The following is a 12,623-nucleotide window of genomic DNA, read 5'->3' as shown; positions in this document are numbered from 1 at the left end:
GGATGAGAACATGCCGAGCAAGCTACAAGTCGTGGCCTGACCCCACGCCAGGCAAGGCGACCCAGTACTTTCCCCCACCAAGCAACCGCGCTCAGCCATTAAGCAATACACAGAGAGCTCATCCAGAAGGAACCTGACCCCAGCTCATTCGAACGTCAGCGCTCCATCTGCTGATGGCTATTCTTATTGCTTTGTACCGCCTGGGTGATAGGGTTACTGGTAGAGCCCTTGGGCCTAACCCTCACCCAGATAGAATGCTGTAAAAACACTGCTGCGGCCCACAGTAGCACCACAGGGTGGAAAAGCAGGGAATGTTGGCGAGCCCTGTTGGAAGGGCTCAGGCTAGTGTGCCACTGAGTCTGAGCGGCAAGGGGATCGCATCCCTTTATAGGCAACGGGCCCGCTGGAAGCAATGTCTAAATGACACTCGCCCAATTTCAACATCAAACACTGCTACAAGCTAACTGGCCCTATGATTGCTCGTACATAAAACCCACCTGGGTACAGGGACTGTGCTCCCAGGATTTGTCCACTGATTGCCCTCACGGCTTGAGCCCAGGAATGCCTAAGGAGCACCCATAAGATCTCCTGTAGCCTGGGATATAAATGTGCCCAGAATCTTTATGTGCTTGGATGAGCTCCTCCGGGAAGGAAAGGACAGCATCCCACTCTGTTGCTAAAGGTGCCCTTGATGACCCCAGAGAGCTCTTAACCATTTGTTCCACTAGCAGCAGGCACCAGACGTGCAGCTCGGTCCTCGGGGAAGCCTCTAAGTTATATCAGGCTAGCCTATGCCCAGCCCATGATCAATACCCCAACTGCACAGCCACATGGGAGGATGCACCCGCCCCTGGGTGGCCACCACTCCAGAGGACCTCACCCCTGAGTGAGACAGACTCACTGCTGGAGAGGATACCATTCCAGACAATACCACCCCAGCCCAAGAGCTCACCACTGGAGATGCCTATGCGTCCTATACCAGACATGACACCCCAGGGCCGTGGCACCAGCTGGAGACCTAGCTGCTCACCCAGATGGCCCGACTTCCCAGTTTATATTGCGGAACGCTGCCATGGAGACTAAGACTTTCCAGAAACAGTAGAGTAAACGCCTTGCCCCGGTGGCATCGGGGGATGACCTACTATGATATGATTTTGCAGAACTTGCTAGGTCCTTGCTGGCTGACCCTACCCTATACCAAGAGGCTCGCCAGACTGTGAGTTTGTCCCCCGCCAACAGCAGGACAGCGCTGTATCATATTTCCCCACGGAAGCAGGCCACAATGTGCGCTCCAAACCAGACAGCTCCCCGCCTACAAGTGACTGAAGGGTGTTAACGTCCTCACCACTAACTCAGATGCTTCAGCATCACAGGGGGATTCTACTGTAAGCAGCTGAGTTAGTATTTCTTTTTAATTTTTTTTTATTGTAATGCAAGTGCCTGACCTTAAGCTTTGGATTGCCTAGGCACCCACATCAGAGACAGCTATCTTGAATAAACACACTGCCAGCTACAGGACTAGAGGAAGAGTCAGGCGGCCCCGCCCCAGAAGCTTCCTTTGTTTCCGAGATCTCTGGTCGACTGAGGGAACTGACCACCTGACCACTTGTTTTTCCCTTCTGGCATTGTAATTCCCGCTCATGTTTTAAATTCACCAATAAAGACTGAACCTGTGAACCCCTAGGCATCCCGTGCTAGACCCCAGTCAAAGAAGCCCAGGCCTGCACACGTACTCTTTCTACCCATGACCTCGCTGTGTGCCTCCACGCATGCCATGTGTCCTCCAGGACCTGTGAGTAATAAACCGTGTTTTTTCTTCAAAGTTCTCTGATGGCTGTTACTGAAGTGTGTCTTGCAATCATAATAAGAACCACAAGGTGGCAGGGGGTGGGGGTGGGGGAGGGCGGGTCCAATCACAATACTGGCTCCCAAAGGGGAAATGTCTGTGAGGGCTGCCTCAAGCAGTATGGCCCAGGTGAGTGTCCCAGGCATTTCTGGACAATAGCATCACTACTGAGAGGCTGAGCCCACCCCCAAGACTTCTGTTGTTTACCTTCCTCCTGGAGGGGTTCTTCCTCACCCCTCCTTGGGTCAAATGGATCCTTTGATACGCAGTCAGTAATCACAGGACCACAGCTAGACTACAACTCTCCACAAGAGAGTCACAGTCTCTGGCCACACGTGACAGAGGAATCATTTGAACTCCTTCTGCATGAAGAAGTACAACTGAGGTACTGGATTTTTGAACAACACGTGCTCAATCATAAAGTAACGGTCAGGAATGCACGGAGGACCAGGGATGATCCCCATCGCTCTTTGCGCTCGTTTCTCCAAGCAATGAGTCTGAGTCCATTGCTGGCCACTAAGTGCAGAACATGGGTGGTTTTCGGACATGTCAGCCCCACCCCTACCCCAGATTAAAAACTCAGGTGTGAAGATTTACCGTCCACATTTGAGAAGTGTGGTTTACTTACACCAAACAGGTACACAGAACCAGTAAGCAATTTGGGGGGATTTACGTGCATCAAACTGTGGAGAGAGGGAGACGGGTGGTGATCTTCACAAGACCTCACCAAGTACAGTCTGGTTGGGAAGAAGCATACACACGTGTCAATGGTTATTTGGAGAATCGACCAAGGGACAGGAGTTTGGGAGAGAGGTGCTAAATAATTCTCTAGAAAACTGATTTTAGTCTACGTGGAAAGGCAGGCCAAGTCTCTGTTCTAACCCTAGGATGAAATATTGATTACCCCCATTGAAAGAGGATGAGAGATCACAAACTTCAGAGGAGATGTCACCTATCAATTAGACCAGCAGAATGTAAATCAAGAACAACCCCGCTGGAGGCGTTGGCCAGGAGGCACATGACAGGAGTGATGCCCAACTTCAACGCCCTCGTCCAGCCATGGTCAGGGGCTTGGCGGCCTGCTGAGGAAAAGTTCTGTTCCATCTCAAACTGTGGTCCTCCACAAATTTTCAAAAATTTACTTAAACTTCTTTCCTAGTAGAAGCTGAGCAAGAAGAGACTGTCCTGTATGGCCGCGTACGGGAAACCTGGCCTTGCTGAAGGTTAGGACTGTGCCGAGAAGGGGGGCAGGCGCGTAACTGAGCTGCTACAGAAGCAGAACAGCTGTTTGTCTGCACCTCTTTGTTCTCTCATTATGGAAACCTGGGAGAGGCCTCAAGAAACCACATGACAGTGTCCTGTGTATACCCCATTTTATTGACTGAGGTCACCAGGGGTGTAGCTGAGAGTCAGATCTGACTTTACTCCAGGTTCCACATCATCTTGCTCAAGAAGTTTATATCACAGACTTCAGTTTCCCCGTGTGGGACATGATAAAAACAATCCTCCCTCACATAATCGCGAGGATTAGTGAGAAGGCAGGGAATCACCGGGTCTGGTGAGGACTCATCAAATCTTTCCCTGGGAATGGCGCCCTGGTCCCCTTGGTTAGCCGGTGCTCACTGCGGCCAGGCTCCCGAACCCTGCCCTTCGTGGAGAGCGCTGCCCCAGGGCCTCCCGAGGCTGCGTTTGGGAGCTGAAGCCATTTTCCACCCCCCACAGATGGCTCAAACTGGTTGTTCCAGGCCTTTCTGATCCCACTGTTGTTGCTCCTTTCTCTCTCTCTACTCTTTTCCAAAGGCGAAGAACTGCTCAGGGAATGAGGTGCTCAGCGCCCGGCGTGCTGTGTGGTGGAGAGGACACACACAGGTCTGGGACTCCCTCCAGCCTACAGCCCTCACACTCCAATCGGGAAGGCTAACTGGTACAATCCCTGGACCATCTCCCTAGCTCCGCTGCCAGCTCTGGACCAGTATCCTCCTCTTCGGGGGAGCTGCCCCACACAAACACATCCTCCGGTTATGTGGTTCCGGGGGCGCCCCCCGTTCCTACGTGACCCACATCTCCCTCACCACAGCTGACTGCTTCAGGGGTCAGCCAGTCCCATCCCTTACGCCTCCTGTTGTCGGCTTAAGGCCGGCCACCTGAGGACCAGCCTGGGTTTCTTCCCCAGCACTGAGGGAAACGGAAAAACTTACTCCTTGTGCTTCATGGGTCTTTGAGGGATTTTTCATTCCACTCTCCATGAGGGAAAAAGGGAGCAGGACTGATACATATTATTGATGAATTTAGCAAAAGAAAGAAGAGCAAGATGATTCGGCTGTATCTAGACTGTTTAACTTTTGCATCTGCATTTCCACCAAGAGGAAATGCTACAAGCTTACAATGGCTTATAACCCGTAGTCAGCCAGAACTTCCTTTGGGTAACTAGTCAGGGTAGGCTCACTGCTGTCACAAATATCCCAAGTTTTGCTGGCCTAAGACAGTACATTTTTATTTTTTGTTCTTACCAAGATCCAGTGCACAGTGGTGCTGCAGGCGATGGGGTGATAGTCTCCTTGTGTCATTCAAAGGCTCAGGAAGGGAACCCATACGACAGCAGGTTTGAGATAACCGCAGACCCGCTCAGCAGAAGAGGAAGAAACAAAAGAGAACGACACGATCTATTACAGAAGAGATACACGAAAGTCTTCTAATGTCAGAAAATGCCAAGCTTTGGGCACTTGGGATGGTCCCTATCTTACCTACAAGCTCCACACCATGTACCCCAAATAGAAAAGACTCCCTAACTGACACACTGAGCCCCTCCATTCGCAGGAGAAGACTGTTAGTGAAATGGGCGTCCCAACTGTAGATCAGATCCATGCCAGTTACCTTGGCTGATCACATGACTCCTTTACTCCCAAATACGAATGGACAAATGGTTGCCAGATACTTGAGGAAAGTGAAAGAGAAGATCATGATGAACAAACAGAACTATTTCTGGAGAAGAAAACAACTGTAATACAGGAAACGGAAGAGAACATTACCAAAACTTACAAATTCATATTCTCAGAATTTTAAGGAAGACAATGGGTTTATAAAATGAGAACAGCGTGCTATAAGAGGGCGCAACTGGAGAACAAGAGAAAGCCCTTGGAAACCGAAATATTTTTGCAACGTTAAAAACGTAATAGATACCAGGTGCGTACGTCAAAGTCACCCTGCCTCACCCAGCCTGTGACGCAACGTGGGTGCAGCGTTTGTGCCCCGCCAACACCACGGGACCTCTCCTGGTAACAGGACCAGGAGCCCACCGCCTGACTCCCAAAACGAACACCATTTCCGGTCCACCCCAGAGCGGCCGCCCTCTTCGCTCTGAGGCAGCTACCGCAGGCCCCGCGGCTTCACCTTCACGCCCGCCACGATGCACTTGCCGCCCACCTTGCTGCCCGCGCCGCCCTCGCAGGTGCGCCAGAGCTACCACCCCGACTGCGAGGCCGCCATCAACAGCCATTTCAACCTGGAGTTCCACGCCTCCTTAGTGTGCCTGGCCACGGCCGTTTACCTCGACCGCGACGACGTGGCCTTGAAGCACTTCACCCGGTTCTTCCTGCGCCGCTCCCGCGAGCACAGCATGCGGGCCCGGTGCCTGATTCGCCTGCAGACCCAGCGCGGGGGCCGCCTCGACTTCCAAGACATCAGGAGCCCAGTCAGTGTCGAGTGGAAGAGCGGCCTCAAGGCCATGAAGTGCACCTTGTTCCTGGAAAAGTTCATGAACCACAGCCTGCTCCACCTGCACCAGCTGGCCATCGACAAGAGCGACCCCCACCTGCACCACTTCCTGGCAACTCACTACCCCAGCCAGCAGGTGGCGTTCATCAGGGAGCTGGAGGGTCATGTCACCAGCCTGAGCATGATGGGGGCCCCGGACGTCGACCTGGCAGGGTCCCTCTTTGACAAGCTCACCCTGGGCGACAACGACAAGAACTGAGCGTGGACTGGACTTCCCCAGAGCCACGGGGTGACCAGAGCGCTGGTCACCGTGCCTGCCATGCACACGGCAATAGTGCCCTGGCAGAAGAAGTTCACTTAAGTTTTTTTCTTCCAGCTTTGCCACTTCTTCCAATAAACTTATTTGGGTCCTAAAGAAATAAAGGTCTCTCCTTGGTTCCTGTGTGCAAATCGCTCACTTTTTAAAACAGGTATCCAGGAGGCTCTCCACCCACCCATGCCCCACCCACATGCCGCTCAGGATCTCCACAGAGGGAGGGAGAAGGCATTCCATGGGGCCCTGGAGAGTGCAAAATCCATCTTCCCCTTATAAACAGTGTGGGTATATAGGGGTGGTGAGGTGAGGCGCTGCTGAATGCGGGTGCCTGCGAATAGCAGGAGTATAAAAACGCGGTATAAAAATCACAGTAGTGTGGCTTCTGGAGGAAGAATGAAGGGAATGGGGTGGGACAGGGATTAAAATAAAGGGTCCTTAAAACTTTACCTGAAAACTTCGAGTTTACTAAAATATGCAAATGTTAGTGTCTGTTGATTCTGGGAAGCAAGATGGAGACCCCAGAAGCCGGCTTGGCAGGGTCCCTCTTTGACAAGCTCACCCTGAGCAAGTGATAATGGTAACTGAGCCTCAGGCTGGCCTGCACACAAACACAGGGGTGACTCCCTCGTCACCATGCTGGACATGCATATTGCCCTTACAACACATGCAAATGTAGGCTTTTTACTGTACTCTTTCTTCCATTAAGGTAACATGGTACCACAAACCCCAAATTACTCAACAGAAGGACTGAAAAATATAAGGTCCCGGCTGAAGGTCACTTTGTGATATTGAATATCAAGTAGAATAAAGCTCTCTGAATGTTAAGCCACGTTACTCTGACTCTGGCTGCTGTGAAGAATGTAGAGGATGAGGAGAGTTGAAGCTGAACGGCCAGTTAAGAGATCACTGTAGCAGGCCCAGAGAGACAATGGTGGCTTGAACTGCGTGTTGGTAGAGGAAATGAAGAGATGCAGACAAATTGCAGATGACCTGGATGAGTCTACAGGATCTGCTATATGGACCAGAGGTGAGGAATGGGAAAGGACAAAAATAATCTAGGCTCAAGTTTGGATCTGAACACCCTGGCTGCTGGTCGTGCTATTTATTAAGCTGGGCGTATTTGCAGGGGGACTCGAGGAGCTGGGAAGGCATGTCATGTAAAATCTGAGGTGCCTATTAGATACCCAAGTGGAACTGTCATGCAGGTAGCCAGAAAAATGAATCTGGAGCTCAGGGGGGATGTCAGGTTTGGAAAAATACATATGGGACATATTAGCCTATATATACATACATGGGTTGAGGTCACGGAGTAGATAGAAGCTCACCAGAAAGGAAGTAGAGAGATGATGGCACAGGCGGCCCCAAACCCAGAGCAGCCAGCACTCAGAGGATGGGATGAGACACTGGAACACCTAGAGAGCCGCTGGTCCCGCTTGGACCATTGCCTCATTCCAGACTGTGGCCACCTGTGTCTGCTCAGCGATTATCTCAAAAGCAGCCTGTTCTTAATCTCAGCGTGGTCTCTGGTTTCTCCTTTCTAGACGTGGAGAGGCGTTAGCCTATTACCTTGTCTTCTTGACTATAGGTAGAAAGACAATTATTTCCCAGTAAAAGGATTTCCCAAGGAAACGACAGACCTGCTTTTCTATGTTTGGTTTTTGGTTTTTTTTCCGTTCCCCTTTTACAACTCTTCCCCTCTCTCAGTCCATTCTTTATTTGAGCAGATGAAATCTGTTCCCATGTAAACGCTAAGGGTGTCTAGGTCTGAGAAAAAATACTCAAAACATATAATTTCTTCTATGTCGTGTATAGTTTACAAGGGTCACAGTTAGAAATTTTCAGAGTTCGTATCCTATCTTCAAAGACACATGAGTAGCTTGAGTCATTTCAGAGTTAACTAGATTCCTGTTAACATTTACTGAAATATGAACAAGTGTAGCTAAGGAGTAATTTCTTTCTACATTTCCCTATAACTCTGCTTCAATACTTTCTTAAAAATGAGGATTATGGTCCTTTGAGTTTAGTTTCCAGAAAATGGTGTTGAATGGTATTTCCCCCTTTACTCTTTTTAGTCAAAGTTGTTTTTTTCACTCTTTCTCTGTCTGCTTTAAGGTCCCTGCTCTCTCTCTGATACAGTCTCAATACATATATACATATATATATATACACATATATATATGTATACATATATATATATATAAACTGTTCTCCTCTAGATATGAGGAAGCACAGGCTGAGCAGCTGTTCATCAGTGTTTACAGCTATAAATTGACTGAAGATCCTTCTTACTCTCCTGTTTTGGAGAAGCAGTTCGGTGTCTTGGATCCTTCACCACAGGGTGACTCGATTCAAATCCCAGTTTCGCCACTTACGAAATTGGGGGAACTTGGGCATGTTATTTCACTTCTCTGCGCCTCAGTTTCCTCAGATGTAAAACAGGGATAATAAAAGTGTCAACCCCATTGGAGAAAATATTTGCGAATGATGCCACTGACAAGGGCTGAATATTCAAAATATACAAACAGCTCATACAAGTCAGTAACAAAAACAACAAACAACCCTATCAAAAAATGGGCAGAAGACATTTCTCCAAAGAAGACATACAGATGGCCAAGAAGCACATGAAAAGATGCTCAACACCACTACTTCTTAGAGAAATGCAAATCAAAAGGACAATGAGGTCTCACCTCCCACCAGTTAGAATGGGCATCATCAGACAATCTACAAAGAACAAAGGCTGGAGAGGGTGTGGAGAAAAGGGAACACTCCTACACTGTTGGTGGGAATGTACATTGATGCAGCCACTGTGGAGAACAGTCTGGAGGTTTCTTAAACAACGAAAAATAGAGCTACAGCATGATCCAGCAATCCCACTCCTGGGCATATATCTGTACAAAACTATAACTCATAAAGAGACATGCACCTCAGTGTTCATAGCAGCACTATTTACAACAGCCAAGACATGGAAGCAACCTAAGTGGCCATCGACAGATGAGTGGATCAAGAAGATGTGGTGTATATATATATACTACGGACTATTACTCAGCCATAAAAAAGAATGAAATAATGCCATTTGCAGCAACACGGATGGACCTAGAGATTATCATACTAAGTGAAGTTAAGTCAGACAGAGAAAGACAAATGTCATATGATATCACTTATATATGGAACCTAAAGTATGATACAAATGAACTTATTTACAAAACAAAAACAGACTCACAGACATAGAAAACAAACTTATGGTTACCAAAGGTGAAGGGGGGAGGCAGTATAAATTAGGAGTTTGGGATTAGCAGATTCAAGCTACTCTATACAATACAGATAAACAACAACGTCCTCCTGTATAGCACAGGGAACTATATCCCATATCTTGGAATAAACAATAAGAAAAACGGATATATATGTATAACTGAATCACTCTGCTGTACACCAGAAACATATTGTAAATCAACTAAAATTTTTAAAAAGCATCAACCCCATTGGGTGGCTGAGATTAAATGAGTTAATATTTTCTAAATACTTACAACAGTGCCTGGCACATATAGTACATATATTTGTAAGCCACCATTTATCATCATTACCATCATTATCATTCACTTACTTCTAAGTTCATTTGTGGTGTTTATGATTTGTTGATGAAAGGATTTCACATTTATACTTTGCCACTAGGGGGCTCTCTTGCATCTCGACCAACTGTGTCACTCTGCATATCAAGAAGGAGAAATCCTTCCTAGCTGCTTGGCTGCCAGTTGCTGCCAGGCTTGAGGGAGGGCAGATTGCTGTTTTCAGTGCCCCAAACTCAGGCCCAAGCCTGGAGGTGAGTTTTGCTGTGACAACCCTCTGTGGTAATTCCCCATTTGTCTCAATCAGCCTCCCCTTTAAGTCGGCCCCTAGAACAATTGTTTTGCTTATTCTTCCCCGACCCAGGTTGCCTGAGCCTCCCTCCTCTTTCCATCCTGAACTACAGTCCACTCCTCAGAGGTGGGAAAGACTGAAAGGATGAAAAGCTAATCCTGATCCCACCCATCTTCTGGATGTTGGGACCTGAAAAGGAGAGGAATGGGTGGATTGGAAGGGGAGAACGGGCAACAGGGCTACTGATAACATAATAACGAAAATGTATGTCACCACGCACTTGATTTAGCAAAGACGTTCTCAAGCTTTGCTGCACCTTAGAGCCACCTGGGAGTTTTTAGAGCTCTCAATGCCCAGGCCACCTCCAGGACCAATTACATCAGTCTCAGGGGCAGGACCACGACATCCCAGGTATTGAAAGCCAGTGCAAGCACACCTTGCTACTCAAAATGTGGTCCCTGGACCGGCAGGTCAGTGTCACCTGACAGCTTGTTAGAAATGCACAATCCCAAGCTCTACCGCAGACCTCCGGAATCAGAATCTGCATTTTAACAAGACCCCAGGTGACGAATAATATGCACATTGAATTTTGCGCAGCATTCTTCAGCATCCTATTTGTTACACGTGGCTGCACCTTGGAATCGCCTGGGACGCTGGAAAATAACACTGATGCCTCGATTTAACCAACTCACTCAGCCATACCCTCATGTAAGTACGGGACCAAGCACAACAAAAACATACCAAGCACAATAAAAACCCGAACAACAATGATTGAACCAACAACTATCGATCACACACACATATTTACATACCGGCTTTTGCGCAATGTGCTGTTTTGTCACAAACTGGTGTTTTTAGAGTACGGCTTGGCAAACTACAGACTGCAAGCCACATCTGGCCCCAAAGGGTTTTGATAAACAAAGTTTTACTGGAACACTGCCGCACCCAATCAATTACCCATTGTCTGTGGCTACATACGCACTAGCACTACAACTGCAGAGTCAGCCATTGCAACAAAGACCGTGTGGCCTGCAAAGCCTAACACGTTACAGGAAATCTTTGCCAAGCCATGTTTTACAGTAATTTGCCGCAAGCCCTGAAGTCATCTCAAGCCATCAAATATTTTAAACTTTTCACCTGTCTTTATGCAGCTCTTTGTCTTTTCCCGTTTCCTTCCATTTTTGGGTCGCTTTCAATGAATATTCCAGAATGGCTTGGATGTTTATAATATTTTATACACATCCCTAACCCTCACACTCCCCAGAATTGTAGTTGTCACCGTCCAGACTGACATCTTTGCGAATTTCAGCACGTCAACCTGTCAACTTTCTTTGTGTCTTCAGTTTCCTGGGCTCCACATGTGGCTTTGTTAATTAAGGGCCAGCAGTCATCTCTCTTCTGGGAGCATCAGAGTGGGACTAGGCATTTTGATTCTCCATAATCACATATTCGTCACAGAAGCTGTTTAAAGTGTACTCATTTTTAAGTTACTGCAATCCATTCCAATCATTTTTCTTACTGTGAGGCATTTAAGGTTCATTAATATGCAAAGCGACTGCCTTGCCTGAGGAGGAATAGACTCCTTCCCTTTCATCTGTATTTTAACGTTTATTTTTTGGTAACATTTCTTTTGGTTTACAACATGTTATATCTGATATTAACTGTGCCACATGCAATGAGGAGATTTATTCTCTCTTTTTTTTTCTGTGCGCTAATTCCCTGGGCATGATTGTTTTTTCTCCCCAAAGTTTAATTCTTCTATAAAGTTGATGGAGAAGTAAAAGTTCCACCTTAAAATATGTTTTAGAACCGTAATTCAAGAAACAAACCTAAAAGAAAACATTCTAGGAGGGAGCATTCATGCAGCTTTTGACATTTTTAGCCAAATGGCCCAATTAAAATAGCCAAGACTTTTTAGCCAAATTCTTTCAACAAATTATCCTGGATTCTTGGAAGTTTTCTGCGCTATGCTTGGCACTAGGAATATAATATGACTAGGGCACAGTTCCTGCTCACAAGCGTGGTGGAAAAGATGCACACACAGAGAGATACCACCCATCTATCTGAGTAAGAGCTAAAAGAGGAGGCTTACAAGGTGCCGTGTGAGTGCAGGAGAGGAAAGGGTAGAGTCTGGATCTTACCTGGGTCGAAGGCAACATCCGCTGTGGAGGTAACACAGAGTCTTCAGAGAGGAACTGGAGTTCTACGAGTGGAGAAGAGTGGAAAGGGTATTTTAGCTATGTTCATTTACTGCAGAGGAGCCAACAGAGTGGGAAAGGTTACAAATTCAGGAGTGGACTGGGATACAGTTAATGAGAGAAGACCCAGAGGAGACAGGGGAGAGGCAGTGGATTTACGTGACACAGGAGGAGGGAGAGAGTTTTCCCCTTTAAGGAACTCTCCCAAAACTCCTCTCTCAAAAGTAATCACTGGCTTACTAATTCACATCACAAAAGTCCTTTTCAGCACTTGCTCTGCTTGATCATTCCGCAGTTCTTAACAGTGTCCTTCTTTTCTTACCTTCCTTGTCCTTTCGTGGTTTACCTAAGGTTTATCTATAGAGAACTATATAAAGCGAACCATCCTCCTGCATTCTGCTGTTGGCCTCTTCAACCCTTGTTCAATATATATTTCCCCTCCAATTCAGCCACATCCATGGGCCAATCTTATTCTCTCTCTCTCTCTCTCTCTCTCTCTCTCTCTCTCTCTCTCTCTGCCCCCACTCCCAGACGCTTCCCTTGACTATGACACTTGCACAGCCATCTGTGAAACATCTCCTTCTGGATGTCGCCAGAAAACTCAGATTCCCCAAGTCCCCAGATGAACTCACTGCCCCTTCACTAAACTCCCTCTAGATTTGACACACCTTCTGGGAGTGTCACAAGTAAAACA

At 47.4% G+C, this 12,623-nt stretch overlaps 1 pseudogene; it reads left to right on the top strand.

Annotated features, from left to right (window-relative positions):
* The first annotated feature begins 5,185 nt into the window (after nucleotides 1-5,185).
* LOC117310213 (ferritin heavy chain pseudogene) lies at nucleotides 5,186-5,961 on the top strand (annotated as a pseudogene).
* Nucleotides 5,962-12,623: the final 6,662 nt, after the last annotated feature.

Source organism: Tursiops truncatus, chromosome X (assembly GCF_011762595.2).
Source record: "Tursiops truncatus isolate mTurTru1 chromosome X, mTurTru1.mat.Y, whole genome shotgun sequence".
Taxonomy (NCBI): Eukaryota; Metazoa; Chordata; class Mammalia; order Artiodactyla; family Delphinidae; genus Tursiops; species Tursiops truncatus.
The sequence above is the reverse complement of the archived record's forward strand: the minus strand, read 5'-3'. Positions and strand labels throughout refer to the sequence as shown.